Source organism: Canis lupus, chromosome 3 (assembly GCF_048164855.1).
Source record: "Canis lupus baileyi chromosome 3, mCanLup2.hap1, whole genome shotgun sequence".
NCBI classification, from domain to species: Eukaryota; Metazoa; Chordata; class Mammalia; order Carnivora; family Canidae; genus Canis; species Canis lupus.
Genome location: NC_132840.1, coordinates 53,459,634 through 53,483,129, shown reverse-complemented (window position 1 = coordinate 53,483,129; position 23,496 = coordinate 53,459,634). Strand labels below are relative to the sequence as shown.

At 45.3% G+C, this 23,496-nt stretch overlaps 1 protein-coding gene across 2 annotated transcripts in view; it reads left to right on the top strand.

The window, feature by feature from the left end:
• Positions 1-23,496, top strand: part of SHISA6 (shisa family member 6) — a 278,218-nt gene that overhangs the window by 164,322 nt on the left and 90,400 nt on the right. The gene's annotated exons all lie outside the window — the stretch shown is intronic.

The following is a 23,496-nucleotide window of genomic DNA, read 5'->3' as shown; positions in this document are numbered from 1 at the left end:
AGACCCTGTAATAATGACGAGCCAGGGAAAAGGGCGTGCTGGGAGAGAGTGCTGGGATAAAGCACTTTGCGGTACCCACCGTATCATTTAACCCCCATCCTTGACTTTGCTAATAAAGTTCTTTTCGGACCAGCATCCCTATTAGACTGTCAGAAACCACAGCCTCAGTGAATTTCTACTGACATACCCCTTGAAGCAGTTCATTTTGGCCCAGGCAGCCCTCAAACCCTGTTCCTGTTGAGCTGTTAAAGGAGGAGGAGTGATAACAGACAATATGCCTCTTTTCTTTCTGCTACTACCCCCTCCCTGCCATTGAAATGTCAGCGCTAATTCTTGCAAAGTATCTGTGAGTACAGAAGGGCCACCTCGCTTCCCTGCTGTGTTGGTAGCTCTCCCTAGAAACATACTCTGTGATAAGGTATGAAAGGAGACCTTCAAAACCCTGCATATAATAATACTTCTCCCTAAGGATATTTATTTGAAAGCCAAATGATTTGTAAATAGCATATAGGTAAATAATCATCTGGATACAGGAACTTGCTGGCTACATTGGCATTTCAGGGATATTATATATGTACATATATATACATACACATATAGATGTCTATACACGTGTATACACATGTGTATACACATATATATGTATGTATACATGTATACACACGCATACACTTATACATACCATATGTATATACATATATACATATACATGCATGCACTATATATGTATATATACATATATGCACATGTATACACACTATAGGTGTACCTATATATACATGTATACACACTATATAAGTACACATATGCACACTTATACACACTATATGTGTACATATACACATATACACATGTCTACACGCATACACTTATACACACTATATATATACACATATATACACACGTACACACACATACACTTATACACACACTCTGAAGATAAAGAAGGCTGTTATTCACAAAGAAAAAAAACTTAATAATAAGTTCATGATCTGAAGTTCATAAAATAATAGCATTTCTTGTGCACTTATTATGTGCCTGGTCAGGGGCGACGTATTTGGCACAATTTGATTTAATTTTCAAACTCTCTAACCAAGTAAGAAATATCCCCATGCTTCCATCTGATGAGTATGAGACATTGGTCTACCAGATTGTTTTTCAAGATGATGCCTGGAGAATCAGGATTCAGTTTCATCTCTGTCTGGCCACGAGCCCTTGCTCCTAACCGTGAGAACACACCCTGTTCTACTTATTTATAATCCATGCTGCAAAGGTAATTATGAGTAAGCCTAGAAAAGAATTCATGCTTCCTAAGTATCAGCTGACAGTCTTGGACTGATCGAGCCTGGGCCTGTGTGAGAGCTGAAACACTCAAAATTCAAACAAACATGTAAGTTACACAGGACTCCAATGACCACGGTGTTGTTCAGTGAAGGAGAATTTATTACTGAAGCCGGATGATTATCAATAATTGTACAAGGTGTAAACAAGATCGTTATTAATGAAGCCTTCCATTAGCGATGTCATTTTTGCATATCAATCTACATTTATAGGTCAGGAGTTTGTGGTGGGTTTTGCTATTAATTTATTGTTTGTTTTTTGTCCCTGTGCTACAGTTTTGGTCATCCAACAGATTAGTGTTTCCCAAGCCGTGTTGTACAGAATATTACTTTTATGATATGTTTGTAGGTGTCCCATGAGCAAAAAGGGTACCACAGTCAAATAAATTTATAAAAGGTAGGGCTCATTGACATTGAAAGTTTGTTGCTTTACTGCACAATTTATCAGAGCCTTTTGGATAGTGCAGTCTGGATCATGGCCCTCTGAGATGGCAGTACAGTCCACTTTGTTGGCTGCACGTACTACGTACTGGATGATGGGAAGTACAGTTTGGTTGTGAGTCAGTCTGATCTCGTTGTGGTTGGTCAGAGTTCATAAAGGAGAGTAGACCTAGTAGAGATCTCCAATCCCACTCATGCATACCATGTCTCATATGTTTTTAAATTACTTTCTTCCCATCCTTCTAAAAATTCTTCTCAAATCATTTTCTCCCCATCCTTCCAAAGATTCTTTTCAATTTGAATGAAAATGGCTTTGCTTTTAGAGATTTAGGACTTGTAGAGGCATCCAGCTGGCTCATTTGGAAGAGCAGGTGACTTTTGATCTTGGGGGTGTGAGTTCGAGCCCAACATGGGGTATAGCAATTACTGAAATAAATGGAGATTTTGGATTTCCCATGTCTGTTTACCTAAAGAAACATAATTTATGTGTTAGCTTTTGAAGACCAAAGAGCATTGATTTGGCTCTTTGTGTATGTTGATTATGGACAAAGGTGTGCTGTATCCTTGCTTGGATATCACTTCATGTTTTTGGTGCCAGAAAGAAAATTTTCTTTCAAGAAAGAATATTGAACTAGGGGAGGAAACAGCTATTTCTGGAGGGATTATCTTGTGTGAGTCCTTCTAATGTCTGACTTAACCCTTTCACAAACCCTGGAAGTAGGTCTTTGTGTCTCCACTTTGCAGCTATAAAAGCTGCATCTCAGAGATACCAAACTATTTAAGCTTATGCAGATGATAAGCCTAAGAGTTAGGATTTGTTTTTTTTTTAATTTTTTTAAATTTTTATTTATTTATGATAGAGAGAGAGAGAGAGAGAGAGGCAGAGACACAGGCAGAGGGAGAAGCAGGCTCCATGCACCGGGAGCCCGACGTGGGATTCGATCCCGGGTCTCCAGGATCGCGCCCTGGGCCAAAGGCAGGCGCTAAACCTCTGCGCCACCCAGGGTTCCCTCATATCATCTTTTATGAAAGTCAACTGCTGGCAACTTGGTCACAGTAGGAATAGAACTTCTAGAATTTGAGCTAAAGTGTGGGTCTTTGTGGAAGTAAAATAACAGATCTAAGTCAGGTTGTATATTCCCATCTGAATAAATTCAGCATCTATTATTTGATCAGCGAGGAGATCTAGGAATTAGCTTGGTTATTTTTAAGGGAAAGGCAACAAGGGGAAAGACTCAAGAAACAAATATCAACATGCCCTCCCCTATCTTGTGAGCAGGGGTACAGGTGGTATACAGACACATGCGCCCTCCTTAATCCTCCAAATTGAAAACAAGCAAGCAAATGCCTTCCAAATGTAGGAAATAGGACTGAGTATGTCACTAATATCTCCAAAAAAAAAAAAAAAAAAGAGTGAAATATGTTACGGTTCTTTATGCTCTGTGACAATGCTTTTTTTCTTTCTTTTAAATCCTTATGAAGATTTTTTTTTAAACTCTGTAAATGTCTTGGTGTCCCAGTGACGATGGTCCATGATTTGTACCATCTCTCCTTGGCCAGGATCCACTCTCTCAATGTCTCATCAGGGTGGATATTTTATTAGTATCACTCCTGCGGCGCCTGGGAGGCACAGTTGGTGGAGCATCTGGCTCTTGGTTTCGGCTCAGGTCATGATCTCAAGGTCATGAGCTCGAACCCCATGTCGGGTTCCACACTCAGCGTGGAGTCTGCTTGGCATTCTCTCCCTCTGCCCCTCCCCCAGCACTCGCATGCTCTCTCTCTCACTCTCTCTCTCTCTATCAAATAATAAATAAATAAATCTTGATTAGTATCATTATTTTTAGTTCTGTCTCACTGTATGAGAGACTTCTCTGTTGAACATTTTCTCCCATGTTCCCGTCTCAGCCCTCCCTTATTACTTTGCCCTCCCATCCTGCCCTGCAACACACACACACACACAGACACACACACACACACTTTGGCTTGATTCCTAGCTTCACCACTTAACAGCTGTGTGATGCTTGGCAAGTCTCTTAACATCTTGGAGGCTATTTCCTTATATACCAATGAGAAGTAATAACTTCTCTGCCCACATCACTTTGCAAACTATAATGTGCTATCTAAATATAAGTTTGTTGTTGTGATTATTACTACCTTGTGCCCACTTTTCCTGCTAGAGCATAAGCATGTCCCTGGTCAAGGTTGTCAGTCATTTCGCTCCTTGAAAAGTCTGATGAAGAAAGAAGTGCATCTCTCTCACACCCTGTCTACCTACTGTTGCCACCGCATTCTAAAGTTTATGATGGATTTGTTCTTTTCCCTTTTTAACTACTTGAGTGTTGTTTATCTGGTCAGTGGAGAGCATTTTATTTCTATTCCATTTTCATCTGCTCAGCGGTTGCTACTAATTGGGGTGCCACCCGTCTTTCCATTTCTCTGCTCACCTGGCTTTTCTGCCGTCTTACCGGGAGATGGGAGGCTGCCAGGAATGTCCAGCGATGTGATTAAGTCACATTTTTTAACAAGGAGAGAGGGCAGGAAGGTCAGGAACTAAGAAAGATGTACCATTAGGACAATTTTCAAGGTATTGGGATAATTTCAGAGCAGATTCTCCATTGCAATCATCAATTCATTTAATAGATGTGGTTAGATCACTATTATGGTCAGATGACCTCAAGCGTTTGAACCATTAGGGATTTGGGGCAAGGTGGAGATGTTTTTGTGTGGCTGTTGAAAGCACCATGAACAAATCTGAATTCTTCAAACGGCCAAGAGACCTCTTACTTCTATGCCAAAACCACCTGTAGAAAAAAAGAGTACCAAAATAGTAACCTATAAATATAATGAAACAAAAACATTGTTTTGGAGAGAGGGGGTATAGAGGAACATTGGGCTGGAATTCAGATGTGCTTTTATCTTACATTTCTGCCACCTTCTCCCTGGTGGAGATCCAGGGAGATCTCCCTGATATTAAACAGCAATAATAATTGTAAAGCACGCTTCATATTGGAGCCCTCCTTGACGTTCATCTAATTTTTATCTGGCCATGCACAGTTCCACTGGTGACCTAAAGCAACCACATGAAATCCAAATGGGCACAAGTCTTGCCCCATCAGGACAATTCCAAGCCAACCATTGACCCCCGCAACCAGCATTTGTTCCCATACACATAAGAGGGGTAACGAGGCATTCGCATAAGGTTATTCTGAAGATGAAATATGATCATGGGGCTGAACATGCTTTGCAGAGTCCACAGGATTACAAAGCAGTTTGTGGGATTTTAAGAACAAGGGAGGAGTCTTTGAACCTTCTACTTGTAGGGTTTTGGCTGAAGGCAGCAGGAAGTAAGCCTGTAAGTTAACTAGAAAAGGAGCATATTGGAGTGATACCACGTAGTTCACAGGCTGAATAGCAACGCTGAAGATCCAGGCTAAGAAACTATCCAGGAATCACTGGAAAGTGGGGGGCAGGGGCTGCAGCTGTAACATGCCACTAGGAGAGCATGGTTGGCATGGCTCTTGTCACAACTGGACCGATTGCCACTGGCCCCAGAACGAGCTGATACTGCCACCACCCAAAGCAAAGTCTCTTGCCTTACAGCATTGTAGTAGGAGGCAAGGTTCTGTCTCTCGCCTCTCCTGGGATTTTTCCACACACAGGAATAGTGTTCCGAAGTTAATTTCAGGCATGTTATGTTAAATAACCTGCTGAGAGTCTACAGATTATTGCTGGCAGGGCTAAATCCCATGTCTCTGCATTCCTCATCTCCTAGGCCTTCTCACCATCTTATGTTTTCTCCTATAAAGGTGTCCAGTCTTTTAATGAATATCGAATCTCTCCCTATGTCAGGCATTGTCATGGGATTCCTCTGGCTCTCCAATTTTAAGATTCTACGATTAAATGTTTCCATGTAGCATTTTCCTGGTGATAAAGCACTATGTTAAGGACATTGTTTTCACAATGAAATTTTAGAGAGCCTCCAATTTAAAATGAAGATTACTATCAGAAGTATCCTGCAGATTCAGCAGAGAGGCATGGCTGGAAAAGATAATTTTCTCAACAAAAAGAAGGGGGAAATAACAGCACCAGGGGGATTTCTCAGGTGCCATCAATGTCCACTGTTAAACTTTATTATATAAGCCAAAGGAGGGGTTGTACAAGTCAAGGACGTGCAGCCCATAGCATGAATCTAGAAGAGGGCTTGCCCGGCTCTTATACTGCAAGCTATTTCTGCACACCCTCTCCACTTTGCCCGTGTCCAGTACCAAGATACAATATGGTCACGGGGTAGAAAGACTGAGAGACTGTTCAAGGCTGATATCCATAAAAACAAAATAAAACAAAAACAATGGAAGGAATGTACCTTTTTCTCAGAGAGGCTTTCTACCTTCCCCCAGTTTTTGCCTGGTTGGATAGAGGGGCCACAGGTTCCATAAGATGGCAAGCATGTATCTCAGTCTGAATTCCCTAGAAAAATGGAGCTGAAGGCATATTCTTAGGTGTTAACAGTATACAGGGGAGTCCAACTCTAGCGACGAGGGGTGGAGGGTGGTCATTGGGAGTGTGGAAAAAACAAAAGTGACTCTGGAAAGGCAGGAAAGCACATTTGAGGGGTTATATCGCAGCTTTTAGAATAAGCACAGCGGGTTGCTTGGTCTCTCTTTAGGGAGGCCACCTGAAACCACTGCAAACTTTAATAATCCATCTTGAAGGAGAAAGAGAGAATAATTTTTATGCTAGCTGTGGTCTCTCTTTGGTCATAGTTGTCCCAGGAGGCATCAGCTCTCCTGCATTTGGGAGTTTACCTCCTCAGCCCTCCAATAGCCACCTAGGAAGCCAGATCTCTGGCACCTAGGAAAGCAGTATCCATGGCACAAGCCACCAAACTCAGACCAAGCCCGTGATGGAAGCAAGCCATTGGCACTCCCCATCTCTTCACCTGAAGCCTCACTGGAAGGCCAGCTGGACAGGACATTGCCGCATAGTGTCTCATGCCTTGGTAGCAGCAGGATAGCTGAGGAAGTAGAGCCAAGAGGTATGCACATCCAGGCACATGACATGCCTATGAGTGAGATGAGGGACCTAGAGCAAGCACTGCAGAGACCATAGTAAGCTAAGCCAGTGGCACACCACAAAGGTGGACACAGAGACAGATATTTTTTTCCCACCTCCAAGAGTGCAGTTGGGCCAAGAGATCTTCACAGACGCTCAAAAATACCATCAGTGGAAAGACATGGCCAAGGGTATCCAGAGAGGTTACACTGGGTTACGTACACTAAGATAACCTCACACTATGCATACTAAAAGTTTCTGGATGAAATACAAATAAAGTGCATGGCTGAATTTGAAAGAAGGGGAAGTCCATGCTTCCAGAGAGAAATTAAAACCTTATTAGTAAATGTATAGACTGGTTTTGCAGTTACTCTTGGGAGGTGGAAAAGAGTGCTTTTCTTATGCCAGTAATCTATGGGATTTAAATTTTTTTCTTCCACACAGAAAAAGGACCCCAAACCTTAAGCCTGAGCAAAGTGGGAATCATAGAATCAGGGACCTCAAAGGACTGTATCCATATTATACCTAAATATATATATACCCATCATCACAGGGCAGTAACAAGGAAGCTTTTCTCTCATTGTCTGCATCTGGTTGGGAAAAAAAAGTTTTTTCTGCAAAATCAAAACCAGAATGCATTTCTTAGAGGTCTGAAGTCTGATTTTATATTGCTGGGCAGTTATAGAGAACCACCAGGGTGAAACTACATCATAAAACAGAAAAACTGGGGTGCCTGGGAGGCTCAGTTAAGTGTCTGACTCTTGATTTCAGCTCAGGTCATGATCTCAGGGTCATGAGATTGAGTCGTGTTGGGCTCCATGCTCAGTGGGGAGTCTGCTTGAGATTCTCTCTCTCCCCTCCTTCGACCCCACCCCTTGAACCCTCTCTAAAATAAATAATCTTTTAAAAAATAAAACAGAAAAACTGATCCTGAGACAGTGATACAACTAGAGTGCTCAGTATAGGCAAAAACAGAAATATAGGGAAAGGCAAGCCTTGAGATTTCTGAAGGAAGAAGGAACATCCCATAAAAGATCAGCTCACCATACAGCCAAGCTATCCAATAATTTGACTTCCAGAACCTGAACAGAACAATCTGGAAAAGTATGTAAAAAGTGTCCTTAAAATAATTGAAAATATAAAGAAAAAGGATTTATTTTATTCATAAAAAATTAAGATTTTATAAAAAAAGAACAGGTAACTTTGAAAAAGAATCAAGTACAAAACTTCTAGATGTGGAAAAATCACAATTGAAATTTAAAAACCCAGTGTTGAAGTTAAATAATAGATCAAATACCACCAAAGGGAGAATTAGTAGATCGGAAATCATTTCAAGAAATTATACAGAATGCTGAGTAGAGACAAAAGTATGCAAAGAGAGAATTAGGCTAAATAGTTTAAAATCTGTAAATCCCACATATAACTAATATGTTATATGTTACAGAAGGAAAAGATAACAGAGAAAATATGGGAGAAACAGTTTTTGAATGGATAATGATAAAATGTTTTCCACCATTGATAAATGACTTAAATCCATGGATTTGAGAAACAAATTGAACTTCAAGCAAGTGAGATAATCAAAACTCTAAACTTAGGTCACATTTAAAGCAGATAGAAGGGACTCCTGAGTGGCTTAGTGGTTGAGCATCTGCCTTTGGCTCAGGTCGTGATCCCTGGGGTCCTGGGATTGAGACCCATATCGGGGCCCCCACAGGGAGCCTGCTTCTCCCTCTGCCTGTGTCTCTGCCTCTCTCTGTGTGTCTCATGAATAAATAAAATCTTTAAAAAAATAAAGCAGATAGAAATTAATGACAGGTTCCTTACCCAGAGAAAAACTTGAACTAGCAGAAGACTTCTCAATATTTATAATTACACCAGGCAACGCTGTGACGAAACACTATCGCCATCAGTTTGTCTATAACCAGCTAAGTCACTCAGGAGGTGAGACAAAATAAATACAGTTTTGCACAAATAAAGACGAAGGAATCTACCTCCATCAACCTTAATAATACTAAGTGAGAAAGGCAAGGTCCAACAGGATATGTAGAATATTTTTGACATAAAATTATGAAGCCCAACAATGAAGTATCTACTCTTTTTGTATTTCTTCTTACATTTAGAATACAAAGCAATGTAGGGGAGTAACAGCTACATTTGAGATCATCATTACTTCTAGATGGGGTGGAAGGGAAGCAGAAGGAATGAGAAAGGGAATCTGTATCAAAAGAAAAGAATCTACATCCACTAGGAGACAAAAGGAAGGAAAGGAGAAACAGAGGGAGGAAGAAAGAGAAGTGGGTCACCTTGGTAAGCTCTTGAAAGGGATTGGAAACATACTCACCCTTGTAAACAATGGGTCCATTCCGGTCTAAATGGGAAGAGGTGATGGAGGCATCTGTGTGGCTCAGTCAGTTAAGCATCCAACTCTTGATTTCAGCTCAGTTCATGATCTCAGGGCTGTGAGGTCGAGCCCTGTGTCAGGCCCTGCACTCAGCAGGGAACCTGCTTAAGATCCTCTCTCTCCCTCTCCCTCTGCCCCTCCCCTGCCATTTGTGAGCTCACGCTTTCTCTCTCTCTCTCTCTCTCTCTCTCTCTCTCTCTCAAATTAGGTAAATAAATAAATGGGAAGAGGTGAAAAAGAGAGCTAGATGTTAAATCTGGATCTTGCCCTTGCTTCTGCTAACTGAGCAACTATGTGGACACATGCACAGACATCCCTGCTCTGACTCTGTTTCCTCATCTTTTAATTAATGGGGTCAGAGCTGTCACTCGACGAGATCCTTTCCATTTCCAGCATTCTTTTGTTCTGCTTCCTTTGACTTTTCAGATGGCCACATTTTAGGGCATAAAAATGGTTTTCACTAAATGCAGCTGTATCAGTGAGAATTCCTTTGTCTTCAAGTGACAGAGCATTCAATCCAAACTGGTGTAGGGACAGTGACAAATTATTGGTTTGTGTAAGATGAAAAACTCAGGGCTAGGTCTAGCTTGAGGCACAACTAGATCTGGAGCTCAAAAATACTACCATGTGCCCCAGGTTTGTTTTTTTTCTTTTTAATCTTCCATAGTGGGTCTTTAGTTACATTGGCTTCATTCTCAGGCGTCACGTGGTAGGCCAGATGGTGGTTGTAGCCAGATGGTGACAGCAGCTCCAGCCCTTAAATCCTCTAAGTTTTCTGTTCTGCAAGGAAAGCAAAATCGCTTTCCCCGAAGCCCCAGTGAAAACACTCATTGTGTCTCATTAGCTCTGATAGAGTTCTGAGCCCAACATGGAGCCAGTCATTGTAGACAGGGTTGTGGGTTATGTACTGATCTACTTGAGGTGAATGAGCTCCCACTATGGGATGGGCGCAGCTTCACTTCAGCCACATGGATGGGGAGTGGCGGAGGATGCCAGTTCCTGAGTGGGAACCAGGATGTGGTCACCAGAAGGAGGAAGATGACTATCAGATGGTAAATCAAATGTCCCCTACAACCTGCAAAATTACAGGAGTGGTTTCCCAGTGAGGACAGTCTTAAGAATGTTAAGTCTCGTATATACAGAACGACAAAGGTAAGAGAGAAACCTGAAAAGTGTGGACCATTCGAAGCACAGAAAGGGGCCACGCGAGGACAAATGTGTACTGGCTTTCAGACTCCAGTATTCATAAAGTAGACAGAGAGGCTTCTTTGGCTTGAAAGATGGAGTCTAGTGAGTTCTAAGTAGAATGACAGAATTAGAATTTTTGGGAGAGCATGACATCTTACTAACTGGGGAGCTCTGTATACCTCTGAAGAATGGCACCGTGTAGGACGAGGAACAACTTTGCAACAACAACAACTCTTCCTCTGGCAGAAGAAGGACCCTGGAGTCTGTAAATCCTTTCTCTTCACCACACTGCAAGAAAAACGTTATATCCATCTTTGAACCATTCTCAAAGCTTTGTAAACCTAAAATAGATCCACCTTAATAATTAGAAATAAAAATAGGTATGTTTGTACATAATGGTTACACAAGAAACATTTGCTGTCTGTGATTCCCATAGAGCCTTAGTGACCATGGACATGCGGGAGAGTAACAAATTGGGTCTGGGGAGGCACTTCCCTATCCCTCCCTCCTTATCTGTTGGTCTAGATATTCCAGATTCTTTGCCTTCATCTTTTTGTCTGCTCTAGCTTCCTCTCACACATTCCTGGTGTCCAGAAAACAACCCACAGAAACCACTGCAGTCCCTCCCATGTCAACCCTGCTGCAGCTATAAGGATTTTACCAGAAGCAGCTTGGTGCTCTGTTATGAATTCGGAATGTGTTCAAGAGCCATGTAAAAAAAAAAAAAAAAAAAAATTCTTCAGGTTACTTTTCAGTCAAAACATCCAGAGGAACCCCTCTCTCATTAGCTTTCTCCTGTCAGCTCCCATGACACCCTCAAAGATGCAGGGCCGAGTCCCAACCCACCCTAGGCCTCACTGTTCAGAGTGAAGCATCTTCAAGTTGATGGGCTAATTAGTTAAGCCATCCATCCATCAGTCATTCCCCAAATACTTCTGAACAACCTGCCTCTCACGAGTTGTGTTCATGACCTAACTGATGGGGATTCATGTGAGAAAGGACTCCCTTTGCATCAGAAGTGCGTGGTCCAAGGGCCAATAGGAGGGGAAGAGAACAGAGAACCCCAGCCCACCACATGAGTGAAGCAAGATAAAATCCTCCTGTGCAGTGTCCTGCCATCTTGGGTCAGGGAGAGGGAGCAGCACATACAGTTGGGCTGACCTGGGGCCATTCCTGGCCTGGCTGTTCTTAGTTTCCTGCCTTGGATTGAGTGTAAACGCAGAGACTAGTGACAGCATAGTATAGCAGTTCATCAAATACTAAATATTCCACCTGTCAAGTGAGGCATGAAGTCTGTAATTGAGGTAGCTAACCTCGATGGAGTACATTCTCCTCTCCCAGCCTCTATGCTGTGCTCTTTACGTGTAATACTTCGTTTTGCCTTCAGAAAACCCTGAGTGCTATTTTATCCTCCTTTTACCCTTAAAGAACATTGGGACAACATTCCCAAAGGCACACAGTTAATAAGTAGGGGGACTGATCCTGATGCCAGGTGATCTGGCTCCAGAATTGGATTTTATCCTGATAAAGCAGCACACTGTCTCCTGATAAAAGAACTGCAAAAGGAGGTAGGAAAACAGCGATGTACTCAATCCTTTGAAATAGCTAAGGCAAAATTAATCAGTTCTAAGGAAGTCTGCGGTCAAGGGAGGCACCCGTGTATTGTAAAACAGCCCACTGTGAGTATGGCTAGGCAGGGTTTAATGACAAAACTGTCCCTGCTTGAAAGAAGGGAGACTGAGGGTGGGGACAGGCTGGTGGCAGCAAGATTGTCTCTGCAAGCAGGAGATATATTCTATGCATTCATGGCTTCTCCACCTAGCAGAATGCTAGGTTTGTATTAGCTATCTATTGCTGTGTAACAAATGATTCCCAAACTCCGTGACTTAAAACAGCACACACTGATTTTCCTCACAGTTGCTGCGGGTCAGAAATCCATGCGTGGCTTTCCCATGTGTCTCTAGTTAAAGGTTTCCCACAAGAATGAATCACAGGGTTGGCTGAGGTTACAGTCAGCCTGAGGCCCAATGGGTGGACGACCCAATTCTGAGTTCAATCAGCATTTGTTGGCAGGATTCAGTGCCTTGGGGACTGTTGTCTGGATGCCACCGTCTAGTCCTTGCCACCTGGGCCGCTCCCAACAGCAGGACAGCTTGCTTCATCAGAGCAGTCAAGAGAGAGGGTGACAGAAGTGATGCCCATCACTTCTCCACGTCCCTGAGCCTGGCTCACATTCAAGAGGAGGTTGATCCCACAAGGGGATTGATACTGGGGGTGAGAATCATGGGATTCATGTCAGAGGCTGCATCCTATGGAGTTCAAAGCCCATCTGCCCAATTGAACTTTGTCCATCAAAATGCAAATACATCTCATAGGAACTGGGGGGAGGGAATCAATAAAATTAAGTTATTATCTATGTTTGCCCTTTAAGGTGAAAGTGATTATTAAATCATGTCCTTCAAGATGGTTACCCATGTTTAGGGATTCGAATAGGAAAAGGAGGGAAGGGGGCTAATAGTTATTTGTGCCCTGTTGAATGAATCTGAGTGAAGCTTACAGACTTCTAGAATTTGCTTATGATCACACAGTGAGGAAGGGATGAGGTTACAACTGCAGTTGGTTCTTGTCTCTAAAAGCTCATTTTTCCATTCAGCATAGTCATGAGCCTATTGGTTGAGTGTCTCCAGTTTGGTCCACTCCTGGCCCATCAGAGAACCGTACTTTATACTACTCTTGTGATTGGGCGGGGCCAGGAGACCAGTTCTGGCACATGTGTTGTGAGTAGCAGTGTCTTACTTCCAGGCTCGAGTGTTTGATTACAAGACCCCTCTTTTCCCTCTGCTGTGGCGCCAGCAGTTTGAGTCCCTGCGAGGCAGATGTACAGACTCTCTAGTGCCACCCCTTTACCAACCCACAGTAGCTATGTAGCATGCACGAGGAATAAACCTGTGTTTTGGGAGATGCCTGGGTGGCTCAGTGGTTGAGCATCTGCCTTTGGCTCGGGGTGTGATTTCTCAGGGTCCTGGGATCGAGTCCTGCATCGGGCTCCCTGCAAGGAGCCTGCATCCCCCTCTACCTATGTCTGCGTGTCTTTCATGAATAAATGAATAAAATCTTTAAAACAAAACAAAACAAAAACTTGTATCATCGGGAGTCACTGAGCTTTGGAGGGGATGCGATTCAAACCCTCCTTACCGATGTGTCTTTGGACAGAAGATGAAGGAGCAGAGAGGAAGAGGGTGTGGAGGCTGCCCCTAGAGGGGCCGTGGTTCTGGCTTACAGCCGGCTAGTGTGAGGGCATGGCAGGCACTCACCTTCACCTCAGTTACCTGGGCCCCACAGTGCCTGCATCCTGGCAGCCTTCTATTTCTGAGCACAACTGGCTAAAATCAGGACCAGAGGGAGCAACGGCATGACTCACAGGCAGGGTAAGAACCCCGCCACCTCATTCGCTCTGGACTCTCCTTGCTTTGGAACAGCAAAGAGCACGAACAGAGCCCAAGCAGTGTTATCCCTTTCTGAGCCTGATCTGACACACACAGCTCAGCAAGAGGCTTTTGAAAGAAGCTTAAGTGGAGCAGCATCCTTGTCACCGAGGAGCCTTGGTGGCTGGAGTGGGTATTTGCTAAGCTAGTTTCTGCTCAGCTGGGGACTGGTAGACCCAAGGTTGCGTGTCAAGGTTTGGAACAATTTAGGGAGGGTCCCAAGCATAGATTAGTATGCATCACAAACGTCATGGCCCCATTGCGCTCTTCCACTGGGAGGTGCGGTTGGCTTCTCTTATGCTGCCTGGGTCTCCAACACAGTAGCTGGTTCCTCTGGCTGTGGGCACCTCTCTTCTGCCTTCCATACCTTGAGGAGTTGCAGCCTGGCTTAAAGCTGCTCACTTGCACAAATCCTGGATGGACGTGGGTCCCTTGGTAGGCTGCCGTGTCCACGTAGGTGACAGCAGGACCCCCCTTGTGGCTCTTCCCTGTTAACGGACACCTCCCCCCCTTTACATAAGGTTGTGTGGCTACATCAGACTTTGCTCAAAGATCAGAGTATATCAAGTGAGTCAGAGAAGTAGCACATTAAGTTATGTACTGAGTCTAGTTTTCTCTTGGTCCAAGGGAAAAGCATCCTTCCTAAGGGAGGAACATTTTGCACAGTATGGGTTCCTAATTTTGCCTCTTTGTTTTCAAGTGTAAGATTATTTTAGGAGTTATTTCTTCTTTAAGCTTCCACCCTGTGAATTTCTTCAGGAGACCCCACAGCCGGATTGATGTTACCCGAGAGCTATTCCCTCTTCTGCTCCATGCAGCGGCAAATTTCCTTAAGCCCAAATTATTCAGTCTACAGACACACCAGAGCTTGGGGCTGGGACTCTAGCATCATCTTCCAAGGTGGATTTAGGTACTTTAACTAAACAAGCAAACAAACAAACAACCAGAGTAGCTCCTCCTTGGCCTCATCTACATTGTCAGTTTCCATCCATGATCCATTTGAAGAACTGCTTCTGTTGACAAATTCAATTGAAACATCACTACCATGTCCAACCACTCTTGCTCCTCCTTTGATAGATGGAGCAAACTGGTTTGAAATGCCTTGCCACCCAGAGTGCCCTTCAGGAACTCTGGGATCCTAAAAGCAGATTTGCTTGTAAGAATGAACAAAATGATCGAAGTTCTTTCATGAGGATGGACATTAAAGGTCAGAGAAGAGAGGATGAATAAAGGTTCTGTGGTGGTGAAAGGATGGTCCATTGAGAAGATGCTGAAAGAATGGGAAGTTAAGCTAGATTCCTGTGACTTCACACCTGTGCAGAGGGTGGGCTCTGCTGTTGGCTGTGGGCAGTGCGCCTGGGATCAGAGGCAAGGTGGATGCCTGCTCAGAGACAGTGCAAAGGGAACCCTTAGGTAGACATCCCAAATGTACAGTTATCTGTAAGTTCTGGTTTGCTGCCCAATGTTCATGTTGAGCCTACCTCACAGAGAATCCTGTATGAGAGGCTAAAGTCTAATGAACCACAGGCCTGGATACCACCTGAACCCTAGAGTCACCGCATCTGAAATACATATTATCTACAGAAAATTGTGTCTATTACAGTGGTTTAGCTTCAAGCAAGGAAAACCCACCTTGCCTAACCTAAGTAGAGAAGGAATTTATTGGAAGGACATCGGGTAGGTAATAAAAACAGATGAGAGAAACCCAATCATCAACTGATGGATGGATAAATTAAATGTACTATATCCATACAACGGAATTGTATCCAGTTACAAAAGGAGTGGAAGGTTGATCCATGTTACAATAGGGAACAGAGTTTAAAAACATGATGCAAAGTGAAAAAAGCCAGTGGCAGAAGACCACATTTTGAGTGATTCCATTCATAAGAAATGTCCAAAAGAGGCAAATCTGTAGAGACAGAACATAGGGTAGTGCATGCCTACGGCTGGAGGGCTCGGGAGAAATGGAGAGTGATTGCAAATGGGTACAGAGTTTCTTTTTTGCAATGATGAAAATGTTCTAAAATTGATTGTGGTGATGGTTGCAGAATTCTGTGAATATACGAAAAATCAAGGAGTTGTATATTGCAAATGGGTGAATTATATAGTATGTGAATTATATTTCAATAAGGCTGTAATATATTTTTTAAAAGATTATATTTAGAAAACCTTTTAAAAAATATAAAAGAGGAGGATGGAGATCCTGGCTGAGAAATACTCAAGACTCAAGACCCCCTAGAGGGTGCCTCCCATGGACTGAATGACCTTCAGCCATTCTTGTCCTTATGTTCACTTACTCCACTCAAAACACAAGCTCAAGAGAGCATAGTTTTTAAAAGATATTTTAAAATGTATTTATTCATGAGAGACATACAGAGAGAGGCAGAGACACAGGCAGAGGGAGAAGCAGGCTCCCTGCAGGGAACCCAATGCAGGACTCGATCCCAGGACTGCGGGGTCACAACCTGACCCAAAGGCAAATGCTCAACCACTGAGCTACCCAGGAGCCCCTCTTTCACAGATTTTAAAGATTGAAACAGTTGGAGGCTGTTGAAGAGGGATTATTATGGAGTGAATGTGTCCTTCCAAATTCACACATCAAAGTCCAAACCCTCAGTGTCATGATACTTTTTGTGAGGCTCTGGGAAGATGTTTAGGGTTAGATGAGGTCATGAGGGTGGGACCCTGGTCTTATAAGGGTTAGCACCCTTAATAAGACATGAGAGAACTCATTCTGTCTCTTTCCTGTGTGTACTGAAAAGAGGTCACATGAGCACACAGCAAGATGGCAGCCACCTACAAGCCAAGTGAAGAGGCCTTAGGATATGACACCTACCTTGCTGGAAGGTAGGCTTTCCCTTGTGAGAAATAAATCCTTGTTATTCAAGCCTCAGACTTATACAGGCACTGAGTCACACCTATTTTAGACTTTGGAAGAAACTAATGGAGTTGTAAGATTAACTTTCAACTTAGTTGTTACCATCGTTGGAAATCTGGCCTTTCCAACCATGAGATCAAACTCACAGATGGCTATTGGTGTAATGACCACCACCCAACTAAAGCTAACAGTCCTGGGAGAAAATTCACCTCCTGTGTACAATACACATGTGGCTACAGAGTGGCTACCTTTGATTTTTCCCCTGAAAGGAGGGTCTTGGCTTCGGGGAGGTTATTCCAAGGAAGCAATAGTGAGGGGCAGGAAGACAAGAGAAGAAAAGAGAACAGCTAATAGAGGGTTGCACTGTCAGGTGCTACTGCAGACGGCAGGGGGTTGATTAAGATGACATCTCTGCAAAGTACCCAGAATTGTCAACTGAAAGGATGAGGCTGCTGGGTGACCTATCCACTGGCTTTTATCTCCTGTTGGCCAAGGATTGTCCCAGAACCATGTACCCCCCCACCCTTCCAGGCTGCCATTGGGCGAAAACTAAGAATTCCTAGGGGCTTGGAGACTTAGCATGAGTCTACACTTGCGAGGAACTATCCTCCATAACTGTGCCTGAAACCAGAGGTAGAATGTCACAAGTGTCAGCTGCCCTGGCTTAGCATTTTTCTTTTGTGGTAACACATTTCCTTTGTTCTACATCTTCAGTTCAAGCTGATGGTGATAGACTTTTCTAATCCATGAGCATACTTGGCATGGCAGGATGGATTTCTTCGTTGGCCAAATAGGTGGATTCACCAAATGAGTCCTTTTCTCCTGGCCCCAGATGCACTCCACTCCATGTGCTTGCCTGTTGTTTTAAACACCGGTGTGTCACATTATCTCCCTTACTCACTTTCTGATTGTGTGAGTGAGTCCTTAAACCTCCAGGTCCTTAGGAGCAGGTGGATGTGGTTTGCAGAGCAACCAACAGGGCCTTGACAGTGGCTCTGAGATATTGGAGCTGACACTGCTGAAGGTGGGGCTGGTGATGATAAGATTGGAAATTGCCATAAATGACTCTTGTCATTTGTTAAGTGATGTCACTTATTATGGTGACGTTTGAACCTTGCAGGTTGGGCCAGGGTGGATGAAGATTCCTGCCATACTTACTTGCCACCTTTTCTGCAAAGTTTTCTCACCATGCACTGCTCCCTAAGGGCATCCCTGCATCGCCAATCTCCATGGTCTTTGTTTAATTACTAGCTAATTCATTAATAAGTGATGTGTTTCGGCCTAAGCATTATTTTCACCAACTGTTTTGTCCCTCACCATTCTCTAGACATCAAGGGATGTTTAAAAACCTAGAGTGTGTTGGGATGCCTGGGTGGCTCAGTTGGTTGAGCATCTGACCCTTGACTTCGGCTCAGATCATGATCTCAGGGTGGTGAGATCGAGTCCAGCATTGGACTCTGTACCTGGTAGGGAGTCTGCTTGAGATTCTCTCTCCTTCTCCCTCTGCCCCTCCCCCTGCTCATATGCGTACTCTATCTCTAAAATAAAGAATAAATCTTAAAAATTAATAAAAAGAAACTAGGCTGTGCCATTAGTAACTATATTAAGTCTGCTCAGGCTGCCATAACAAAATTGCAAACACTGGTGGTTTAAACAAAAATTAATTTGCTTACAATTCTAGAGTCTGGAAAGCCAAGATCAAGGCGCCAGCTGGATAGGATGGGTGTCTGGTTAGAGCTCTCTTCCTGGCGGGCGGTCAGCAGTCTTCTGGCTCTGTCCTCACGTGGCCTCTCCTCTGTGGATGTACCCAGGGAGAGAAAGGGCTCTGGTGTCTCTTCCTCTTCCTATATGGAAGTCGGGTGCCTGCCCCACCCTATGACCTCATTCAGCCTATATTACCTCCTTCCAAGTAAAGCTCCTTCTCCAGATATAGTCACATTGGTCCCTGAAAGTGAGTCAAATCTAGCCCATTGTTTTCCAACAAGATTAATAGCCTCTTTGAAATAGAATTAGTTTGTTACATATGCTTATGACTAAGGACCGAATTATGTCACCGCAGAAGTCCTATATGGTCAGCTAACCCTGAGCTGAGGATTCAAGGCCAGGTGAGGGAAGCAGGGAAGGAAATATGAAAATCTCAGCAAAGTCTCAAGGACTGGTCTCACAGGGACCCTGGGGTGTTCATTACTCCTAGAGCAGTGCTGGCCTGGAGGCTGGGCTTTGCTACTTCTGGACCTGGCAGTGGTTGGCTAAGGGCTTGGTTGGGGCTGGAGGGGCGTGTAAATTTTCAGACATTTCCAGTCCTCTGCACCCAAGAAAATCCTTCCAAGAAGAGAGGTGAGTATGTCCGTTGGAGGCAAGAACAGGCTTCGCATGGGGGACAGGTGCACAGGAGGCGTGGAGGGGACCCAAGGGGTCCAGGTGGACCGTCGGCAGTGCCCGATGCTGAGCTCCAAGAAGAGTACAGAGCACCTCAGGGTGGACACACTGCCAGCGGAGGAGCCAGTGTTCTGGGCAGCGGCACTCCTGACCACGCCCGGCTGAAGGCACACGTTGTTTGCTTGCTTTTCTCCTTCCCAAAGAGAACACAGGCAACGCTAGGAGTCAGCAGTGGCGAGCCACAGACTTCATGCGTACACACTCCCAAGACTAGAGGCCTCTTAGATCCCCAGAAAATTAAAGAAAATTGTGCGCAATGGAGTCCCGCATACCCGTGCTGGATCCTGAATCTCCCAACTTGCTAATTGTGTGGCTTTAGACAAGAGACATTGTCACATGGGCTGAGTCACCGGGTCCAGCTAATCCTGAATGTCATCTATAGGATGGGTGTGACATAAATAAAGCTGCGGGGAAATTATCCTGCACCTACCTAGGAGCATTCAACAAGCACGAGTTCCTCCTTCCACCCTCGGCTTCACTCCCTTCTGAGCAATCGCTTCTGGAAACAGCTGAAGGCAACTCTGCCTCCTTCTGTCTCTCTTTTGGTTTCAAGTTTTTTGCTCCCTGGGGAGAAAGGGTTTTATGGTCTGATGACAGCTGGAAAGCCTTCCAGATTTTCTGGTTCTTTACTGAGAAGATAGATTCACCTTATTTGGTGATTCAGACATTCTTGTACTTTGCTGAAGGGAAGGGAAAGACAGCGGGGCAGAGGATGGTGAGGCGTGCATCCCAACTGCACAGGAGACAGCTAGATGGCCCTCTCTCACTCACTCACTCATTCATTCATTCATTCTTTCATTCCATATTTATCAAGTACCTGCTTAGTGCTGAGCAAGAAACCAGAAAGACCAGGACTGGGGTCCTGCCCTACAGACATTTCTCTCATTGAGGAGCTATGAAAAAGAGAAAAAGAGGTGCAGAGCTACAAGGCTGACCGGTGGGAACTCGAAGCTAGTGTTTGCTATGTCACAATTTGCACTGAACTCTGGTCAACAGCTACTACGGTCCAGTGACTTCTGTGGGGTTCTCTGAGAGGAGGAGGGATACGGGAGAAGGATACGATTTGTAGCAAGTGAGCCCACCAGCCCTTGGTCCCTGCTGGCCAGTGCCCCCACCCTTCCCCTGCCTTCTCTGGGCATTCTAGCAGCTCTGGTGCAAATGCAGGAGCAGGGTGGCCTGGTAGAGAACACGGCTCTGGATTTGGATCTTAATGGCCTTGGGGCAATTGATGTATATGGTACTGGCTCACCTCCCTCCTGCAGGTTGCAATAAGCTGGCTGTCTAAGCAGCGGTTTGCTCAGTGATGCTGGGTGTGGGTAACACGGAGCAGATGCCTGAGATAGGGCAGCAGCCCCCCAGTGAATGGTGGTTCCTTGGTTAATCTTAAGGCCACTCCTGCTGCTGCCTCTGCTGTCCTAGCTATTTCCGAGACCCAGATGTTGCTCTACTGCAAGCCTGGGAGGGAGGAGGCTGGATAGGATGCTCAGGTCTGGAGATACAGGGCCACTCAGTGGGAAAGGATAGAAGGGGAAAGACTCGGTGATGTCCAGAGGTCAGCAGCAGAAAATGAGAGAGGAGGAGAGCCCACCACCACCTTCTCACCAAGCTTCCACTGCTTCTGATGAATGCAGGTGTTCCTCCCTCCCTGAGATCCTCCCCAGGTCCTCTGCTGGCAGGAGCCCAGATTCAAGGTTCTTGAGGAGCCTCTCACAGGCTACCTTGCTTGAAATACCTCACGCTACCCCTGAGAGGCAGAGCTCAAAAGAGATCATAGTGATGGAAGGTGTGACGGTCTCTCCTGCCAAAGAGGTATCAGAAATCCTTTAAAAATGGGCCTACCTAGAACCGTCGGAGACAGGAACATCTTTGGGACTCTGGCAGACAAAAGGTTTGAAACTACCTAAGCTGCACTCAGGTGAGGCAGGCCACCTCACCAGGAGTCAGGTGTTCATCCGTGGATGAGCCAGAGCTCGAGCCCACGGAGACCCCAGGGAGGGGCGGCATTACAGATTTTGAGTCACTTCTGATTTGAGTCTCCAGGAATAGTAAAGAACAGGAAAAACAAACAAACAAAAAACCGAACACCTAAAGTTACTCTCCAAAATACTCTGCAGAGTGGATGTGTACATGGTGGAGTGGTGGGATGCCCAAAGTGTCATCGTGAACTTGAATTTCAACCCCAAAATATATTCACGGCCACCCTCCATCCGTATGTGAGACATTTCTCCCTACGTTAAGCTGGCATATATCCAGCACCCTGCCACCTGTTCACACTACCTCCTTTGGGTGGACTGTGACAGCTGTGGCTGGTCCCCCGATGAATGCCACAGGCCCGGCACTGGAGGACACAGACTAGAAACTTCTAAGGGAGGCTTCTGCGGGCCGCGAGCAGGCCTGAGGCCAGCTCACCTTTGCAGAACCACAGAACACTGGAGGCCTTTTGTTCCTAACAAGGACTCCTTGGAGGTGGACCAGGGACAAAGCCAGAATGCAGAAACTGCAGAAACTTCTAGAAGGTCTCCCTGGGTATGTGTGGGGTGGGGGGGCCTTTCTTCCCCTGTTTGCCCCCTTTCTGGGCCTAGAGTGTCATCTCCAGCACCATCATAACCCTCAGAACCTTGGTACCAGGCTTCGGGGCTGCCCACCAACATTTTGGCATTGGAAGCTCAGAACACTGCCAGGTCTCCGTACAGCTTTCCCTGTTTTATAGCTAAAGAGATGGAGAGTCACGTCCAGGTCACATGGATGGGGCCTGACCTCGGGGCAGCCAGCAAGGAATCATCCTGCCCTGGAGCAGCCTGGACCTGCCTCACTAGAACCTGCCTTCCAGCAGAGTCTCTCACGTTTCTGGCTCTTTCCTTGCCCATGTGTCCCCTGCTTCCCGCTGGAAACCTCGCTGTCCCCAGAGCTCTGCTCCTGAGACACTAGCAGAAGAAACACCACCATGGAGAGCAGAGGCTCTGAGTCTTGAGTTCTTGTAGCAGCTCAGCCTTCATCAGCTGCGTGACCTTTGCAGATGTACTTAACCTCTCTGAGCCTCGTTTTCTGCACCTGCCAATGGGGCCACTGACAATACCACCCTCAGAAAGACAGTCTTTGGGGTTAAATAAAATAAGACATAAAATGTTTAGCCCGGTGTTGCGCATGTGCGCGCACGCGCGCGCGCGCACACACACACACACACACACACACACACACACACAGGTCACTGGTACTGCCCATGCTAAAAGAGTCCAGGAATGGGAGTTGGGCTTTGGATGGGACCCTCCAATAGACAGAGCTCCCACACCCCCACCCCAGGGGTGCTGGGACGGGGCCCCGGGGACAGGAGTCTGCGGGGTACTGTGGGTCCCAGGCAGCGTGGCAGTGCCAGGATCAGATGAACCGAGTGTCCAGTGTAATAATGTGTCACCTGTCACCTGCAGCCTGTCTTTCAGCCGGGCTCCTGCTCATTAGCACTTTCACCCACGTGCCTGCAAGGAAGGGGGTGGGAGCAGAGGTAGGGCAACATCCTGTCCCATCCTGGCACTTCTTGGGGGGAAAAGAAAGCCAATAACTAGCTCAAGGTCAGGTTGAAGTTGGAGGACTTGAGATTACGCCGAACTCTGCGCACTCCCTCCTCCACAGTCTTAGGTATTTGAGCAGAGGCTGCATTTGGCAGCTTGGAAACATGTGCTTGGCCCAACCTAAGAAGCTGTGTCTTCAGGAGTCTTGAAGGACACCCTGGGATATGAAGAGTTTCCTTCTGCTTGCAAGTGTCTGAGCCCCCCAGATAAGGGCTGCAGCTCTTGGCACAAAGCACGTAGCCAGGAGTTTGCACCCCTTCAGCTCCACCCATTTATTATGTCTGCTTTGACTTGCCCATCTCAGAAATGGGCAGCCAGTGTGATGCCCCTTGCCCGGAGAGGGGGATCACATATTCGTAGGCATTCATCACTCAGCATCACTCTGCAAATGCTTACTGAGCCTTACACTGTGTAAGTACCAGGCACGGCTAACAATGGGAGCATTAGAACTAATAATACTGCCCCTCCTCTCACTGGTAGTAATAGTTAATATGAGCTAGCTGGGGCACCAGGGTGGCTCAGTGGTTGAGCATCTGCCTTCAGCTCAGGGCGTGATCCCAGGGTCCTGGGATCTAGTCCCGCATCAGGCTCCCAGCAAGGAGCCTGCTTCTCCCTCTCCTTGTGTCTCTGCCTCTCTCCCTGTGTCTCTCACGAATAAATAAATAAAGTCTTTAAAACAAAATATGAGCTAGCTATTCGCTAAGTG